Genomic DNA, 7,627 nt, shown 5'->3' on the forward strand with positions numbered 1-7,627 from the left:
AGGGTGAACAGCAGGGGTTCTAAAATGCACCCCTGTCTCACCCCTCTTTTGACGGGCCAAGGATCTGTGCGGCTACCGTCTTTGTTATAACGCACAGAAGCTGTGGTGTTCTCGTGCATGGCCACCAAAAAGGAGACCAAAACTGCATCTAAACCCATTCCATGGAGTATCGCCCATAGCTTTGATCGATTTACGAGATCAAAGGCAGAGGATAAATCCATAAATGCCAGATGCAGGTCCCCCCGCTTAGCGACGGTGTACTTTCCAATTATTAAGTGGAGATTGAGACATTGACCCAGGGTGCCTTTGCCCTGCCTAAACCCATATTGAAGATCTGAGATGATGTTGTTTTGATCCAACCAATCCGTTAATTGGGCAAGGACAACTTTCCCCATGATTTTGGCTGCGGAGTCGAAGAGGGATATTGGCCTATAACAGGCCGGATCTTCTCTGGCTCCCTTTTTAAAGATCGGAATAATGACTGCTTTAGCCCAAGACAGGGGCAAGCCAACCTGGGCTGCTGCATTAAAAACCTGAGTTAAGATATTAGACCATAAGATAGGATCCGCTTTTTAAAGGTCAGCTGGAACGCAGTCTGGGTCCGGCACTTTCCCCCTTGATGTTGACCCAATTGCTTCTATTACCTCGTCCTTAGTAAAATACAGAGAGGACGAAACACACCCACTGTCCACTATCCAACCTGGAGAACCTTGCCTAACATCACTGTAAACACCCCCAAAGTGTTGTACCCATATTTCCGGGGGGATGTGACAGTCTGAAACAAGATTAGGTGATTTGTCAAAGGTAGGACTATAGGACTATTCACCACGCTCCAGAACCTGTCTTCTCAGGCCATCTCGCTTAGGCGTTTCTTCCTGCTCCATATTCAACAATTTTGTATGCCTTCCTTGCATCCTTAATCCTATCTACATCTCTTGGTTTCCCCTTAAGCTCATCCATAAGAGCTTTATGAGCTCTTGTGCAGATTTCGCCAAACCATTTTTAAATTTTTAAATGCCTAGTTTTATGGGGAACTGTCAAGTTAGCTGACACTTGTTTTGTGATACGGTCAAAAGCATCCAGGACAATTACTGGAGCAGCGTCCTGGTCTGTACAGATACCGAACTCCTCTGTGCAGACACCGGTTAAGGTTTCAATAACACTGTCCGGGGTAATTGAATCCCATCTTAGCCGGCATGCTCGATCTTTTGGCGCAATATTGCAATTACTTATGTGGGCCAAAAGACTAACTTTACCCCTAGCACAGATATTGAGGTTCAATGTCAGTGGGTTATGATCACTTAGGCAATTATCCGTTACCTCAAATATACCTAAGTGGTCCCTCATAGAACCAGAGACTAGAATAAAGTCAATGGTGCTATGGTGGCCATGGCCAATATATGTGGGTGTTTGGGATGACGTGTACCGCTGACTTGGGCAGATCAAATTATGATCAGATAAAAGACTCTCTAGAAAGATTCCCGAAGGGGAATGTTCAAAATGCGTTATCCCTGGCGGGGAGTATTCCTCATCTAATTTTAAAAAGCAATCATTCGGACAAACATGAATATTAAAATCACCTAGGACTAGTATGTGGTAATGCGTATCAACCGTGGACTCGTAGTCGAACAGACAAGAAGAGAGAGACCTTAAGTGCTCTAAGTCGTCATCCCTCGTGAAAGAATTATAAAAGTTGATCACTAACAGAGTTGGTAGATTCTTGGCTGTTAGTTCGACTACTAAAATATTTGGAGAATATGAGTCCATTAACTTGAGTTTATGTGTTAGTTTCAGGTTTACTAAAAGCAAGAGCCCCCCACTGGCATGCCCCATGCTACACGGTATAGAATGTTTGCAGAATGTTAAAAAGCCGTCCAGCAAATAGGAATCTTGAGCATCCCAGGTGTCAATCGATGCGCACATGAGGAACACCCCTTTTCGCCACATCGTGGGCCCGTTCCCTGCTTCGTCCCCTAGTACTCAGCAGGGAAGATACTGCTAGGCTCCCCCCCCCTGCATCATGGCTATGGGTCCCAGTCACCTCTGGATTCACCGTCAGATGTGTGCCCTGTGTCAACAGAGATAGTTTTTCCTCAATTGCCCCCAGTCTATTCAGAAAAGGCGCTAAATGCCCCGTGATCAGAGTCTCAATGTGCTTCCAAAAGTCTAGGTTGCTTTCTTGGTCCCCTGCCATGGAAGTGTCAGCGTTGTGAATAACGGGCACGCCATTCTCGGGTCTCAGAGACAACTTTCCACTCGCCCCGAGGGATGAGATTTAAGTTTAATTTTAGCATTGGCTCTGGACCTCAGGGCTGCCCCACCCCTTGCACGCTTAGCAAACAGTTCCCCCCTTCTTTGTTTGGATCTATCTCTGATTTGACAGAACCTCCCGCAGCTTCATTATCGCGGGTAGATCTTTTAGATCTGGTAACTCGATCACTTCTATCTACCCTTAGCGATTTTGGAGGGGGTACTTGGTGGACAGTCAGGGCAGCAGGTGAATCTGGCACAGGAAGCTGAGGTGACTCCATCGAGACCACCTGGATGCTTGCGCTAGGGGAAAAAACTATAGCCAGATCACTCGAATCCCTCGGGGTTACCACCTCAGCTACACCCACATCGGGATTCGGTTCGGTAGCGACAATCCCAGCCAAACCTACATCGGTCGGGTCTGTACTGGAGCAGGTTAAAGTTTGAGGAGCTACTACTGGTGATTTTGCCTTACTGTTGGCACCCAGAGATGATATTTTTAGCCCCATGAACGGCCCCAGGGAGAGTCGTTTCTCAGTTAGGAGTATTTTGTGCTGCAAAACAGATTCTGCCCTGTTTAAAAAGGCATCTAGGGTGCCTGCCACACCAACCCCAACCCTCTGCCGGTTGATTTACGTTTGGTGGCCATTGAAGAAATAAACAGGGTCCACAAAAAGATATTCAAATAAATGTCACTGACCGAATACTTCGAGATGCACACTGTCCAAATGAAAGGGGGGTGGCCCAGCCCAGCCTACTCCGGGCTACGATGGGCGCGGATGGGCCCGCCCTTGGCCTGGGCCAGCCCGCACGCGTCCCGCACTGCGGGAGCCCTGGTTAATCTTTATAGCCCCGAGATGAGGCAGGGCTGCTCCTTTCCTCTCGCGAGACCAGGCGCTCTGCCCCCTGGGTGTTGAGGTCCGGGCAGTGCGTGGTCCGCGATCGAGAGGCAGACAATCCGGCGGGGCAGAGCAGCGAGACCTTTGGCGGCAGGAATCCCCATCGGCAGGCTCCAACCAACAGCAACAGGTGAGCCGGTATTCAACAAGACGATGGGCCAAGTTTCAATGGGCGTCACAAATGGTAAACAACTTGCTTAACTCGCCTCCTGAAGTCTTAGCCTGAAGACTGCTGGTCCCTGCTACCCCTAGGACAGCAAGTCTATAAGGTTGACTTTTCAACCACCATCAATAGGGGTCGATTAGACTGGTGCAAGGTGCCCACTAGAACTAGTGGACATCATTCTGTTTTTGTTTCAAAATATTGTTGCATATTTTTCCTCAAAAGTAGAAAACGTAATTATATGAACTGCAAATATGATGTTTACCTACATTGCAAAGTCGATTACAAATCATACTAATAAAGCCTCTTAAGCAGCAGATTCAATTTGAATACCAATTAGGTTGTGAAAAAATTCGAAGCTTTTGGGTAAATGTAAATCAATTTCAAGCAGATACATACTATAATATTTGGACAGAATGCGTTGATAATGGTTCCCATTAGGTCAACTTTGCACGAGTCCACAACTATCTGATTCGAAGACAGACAGCCTTCCTGACTCAGTCTCTTTTTAAAGTGGGCCTCACAAATGGCAGAGCACAGGTAGGCAGGGCACAGGTAGGCAGGGCACAGGTAGGCAGAGCACAGGTAGGCAGGGCACAGGTAGGCAGGGCACAGGTAGGCAGGGCACAGGTAGGCAGGGCACAGGTAGGCAGGGCACTGGTAGGCAGGGCACAGGTAGGCAGAGCACAGGTAGGCAGGGCACAGGTAGGCAGGGCACAGGTAGGCAGGGCACTGGTAGGCAGGGCACAGGTAGGCAGGGCACAGGTAGGCAGAGCACAGGTAGGCAGGGCACAGGTAGGCAGGGCACAGGTAGGCAGGGCACTGGTAGGCAGGGCACAGGTAGGCAGGGCACTGGTAGGCAGGGCACAGGTAGGCAGGGCACAGGTAGGCAGAGCACAGGTAGGCAGGGCACAGGTAGGCAGGGCACAGGTAGGCAGGGCACAGGTAGGCAGGGCACAGGTAGGCAGGGCACTGGTAGGCAGGGCACAGGTAGGCAGGGCACAGGTAGGCAGAGCACAGGTAGGCAGGGCACAGGTAGGCAGGGCACAGGTAGGCAGGGCACAGGTAGGCAGGGCACTGTTAGGCAGGGCACAGGTAGGCAGAGCACAGGTAGGCAGGGCACAGGTAGGCAGGGCACAGGTAGGCAGGGCACTGGTAGGCAGGGCACAGGTATGCAGGGCACAGGTAGGCAGAGCACAGGTAGGCAGGGCACAGGTAGGCAGGGCACAGGTAGGCAGGGCACTGGTAGGCAGGGCACAGGTAGGCAGGGCACTGGTAGGCAGGGCACAGGTAGGCAGGGCACAGGTAGGCAGAGCACAGGTAGGCAGGGCACAGGTAGGCAGGGCACAGGTAGGCAGAGCACAGGTAGGCAGGGCACAGGTAGGCAGAGCACAGGTAGGCAGGGCACAGGTAGGCAAGGCACATGTAGGCAGGGCACAGGTAGGCAGGGCACAGGTAGGCAGGGCACAGGTAGGCAGGGCACATGTAGGCAGGGCACAGGTAGGCAGGGCACAGGTAGGCAGAGCACAGGTAGGCAGGGCACAGGTAAGCAGGGCACAGGTAGGCAGAGCACAGGTAGGCAGAGCAAAGGTAGGCAGGGCACAGGTAGGCAGGGCACAGGTAGGCAGAGCACAGGTAGGCAGGGCACAGGTAAGCAGGGCACAGGTAGGCAGAGCACAGGTAGGCAGAGCAAAGGTAGGCAGGGCACAGGTAGGCAGAGCACAGGTAGGCAGAGCACAGGTAGGCAGGGCACAGGTAGGCAGAGCACAGGTAGGCAGAGCACAGGTAGGCAGAGCACAGGTATGCAGGGCACAGGTAGGCAGGGCACATGTAGGCAGGGCACAGGTAGGCAGGGCACAGGTAGGCAGAGCACAGGTAGGCAGGGCACAGGTGGGCAGGGCACAGGTAGGCAGGGCACAGGTAGGCAGAGCACAGGTAGGCAGGGCACAGGTAGGCAGGGCACTGGTAGCCAGGGCACAGGTAGGCAGAGCACAGGTAGGCAGGGCACAGGTAGGCAGGGCACAGGTAGGCAGAGCACAGGTAGGCAGGGCACGGGTAGGCAGGGCACAGTTAGGCAGGGCACGGGTAGGCAGGGCACGGGTAGGCAGGGCACAGGTAGGCAGGGCACAGGTAGGCAGAGCACGGGTAGACAGGGCACAGGTAGGCAGGGCACAGGTAGTCTTGCCTCTTTTGTAGCCTCCAAGTGTTACATGCTGGGCTCGCACCATCGCGAACATTGTCATGTACTTTGCATTCTGCAAACACAAATGAAGGAGCCGGATTTCGCATAGTTCTTTCTTTCATGTCCTCGGCCTTTAAATGCTGACATTGGAGAAGGTTGAAGGATATTGTGAATCTTAAACACTCACCTGCCATGTTGTCGATCGAAGTGTGCGAGCAGACACCTGAGTGGCTCCAGAGGGCCTGCTGCCCGCCTCCTCTGGCATTAACCACGCCCATGTGCATCCAACCCTCGAGTTTGGCAAATTAATGTTCACATGGACTGGGTCAGGATGGTCTCGGATTCACCTGTGTCTCCTGGTCAGAGGATGAGACTCACTCAAAGTAGAAACATTTCAAGCTCCTCGATCCCATGTCTCATGGCGCGCGGTCAAAATGTTCTCCTCCAAAACCGCCACGCGGAACCTCAGCTTCACTTCGTATTTATTGTCGGTTGGTCTTTTTGAAGTCAGATTTAAATCTATATTTTGAAACGTGTGTTTTACTCCATCCTGGGGACGTTGAGCTGCCAATCAATGTTCCTTGGATCAGCAGATTTCCCGCATATGTTGCTGTCTTTCTTCAGTAGTATTTTCAAGGTAAACTTCTGACCTTAGAAACCTAAGCATCAAACAGCTTAATTGGCATATTATGCGTTTCTTTCAAATACAGTTTCAATATTGTGGTATGCAACTTAAACTAGACATGTTGTCTGCAACTGTTCTCTGTAGGAACTAGATAGTTTAGTTAAAATATGCATTTAAGGCTGTCTCGCAAAAAGAAGGAAACAACCTAAGTGCCTGAGCTCAGCCATAATGCCCGGTGCGCTCTCTAATTCCCATATCAAGTTAATTGCTGTATGTCCCAGTGCTTGTACAAATGACGCCCCTGCAGGGCCTTTCACTGTCCCCATCCTGTGCTCCTCACTCATATCCAAGTTGTTTTGGTGCTTTTTGTGACATTTTTTATATATTGTCAGAACTGTCTCATAACCAGGATTTTGAAACATACCAATTCATAACATTTTGATAAAACTCTAAGCTAATAACATTTTATACACTACAGGTTTGATTTTTTTCAACTGCTCTTTAAACCAAGATTTCCTCCAGATGTTTTGCAAATGATATATGGAACATGGTATCAGTAGCTGACTGGCCCCCCAACGTGTCCACCGCTGAAGGTAGATAGAATTCCTTTGTATTCTTACATCCTGACAGCACTGAACCTTTTGTCACTAAATGTCAGAAGTGCTGATAAACCCCGGATTACAGAACTAGCCCCATGGCCTTCCCATAGGAGGTTTGAGGAGCACTTCTACAGCAGTATTTCCGTTGGGGATGCAGCTCTTCTCATTTCTTTTTTTTAGCCACCTGGCATTTTCTGAAGCTGCGAGATTTATTTATCCATGTAATATGCGTCACCTAATTTGCTTGCACCACTACTGAGTGTAGCAGTTTATTATTTTTTTTTGTGCCTTAGTTATATCAAACACCAGACTTCAAGGTCACATTTTAGTTATACAACAAAATCATCTCTGGATTATCACTTTTCTCTACTCCTGCTGATGTGTGTATTATCTGGGACTAATCTGCGGGGGCATGGTGGGCACAAGATTGTGGTATTGGGTTCTCCAGGCCTACATACTCCGTAGAATACCCTCTACACCATAACAGATGTTGGCACGGAAACTAGAAAATGCAAAAGAAAAGTTTATTAAGACCCCATGGGGTGGTGGTACATTCCTACTGCACCCTTCGGCAATGCAAGAAGTATCACACCGAACATCGGTGCAAGTCCTTCTTTTATGCAGTTTACAGTAATAAAAATGTAGGAGGAATACAATTACAGAGTTTTAGGTACATATATGGTCATTTTTGGAACACAGCCAACTCATGGGAGGAGCTATAACACCACTAGTCAGTTTGGCGAAACATTCCTAAGTGATGACTGTTCAATCTAAACTGCGCATGTGTGAGCTTGACCAATACTAAAAATAGCCTGTTGCTGGGCAAACTCGAGTGGTCAGTGGTACAGAGAAAGGACAAAAGGGCACGCTGACCACGAGGCAACGCATTCATCTAAAATGGCCGCCGAT

Source organism: Lissotriton vulgaris, chromosome 1_2 (genome assembly GCF_964263255.1).
Source record: "Lissotriton vulgaris chromosome 1_2, aLisVul1.2, whole genome shotgun sequence".
In the NCBI taxonomy this organism is placed as follows: domain Eukaryota; kingdom Metazoa; phylum Chordata; class Amphibia; order Caudata; family Salamandridae; genus Lissotriton; species Lissotriton vulgaris.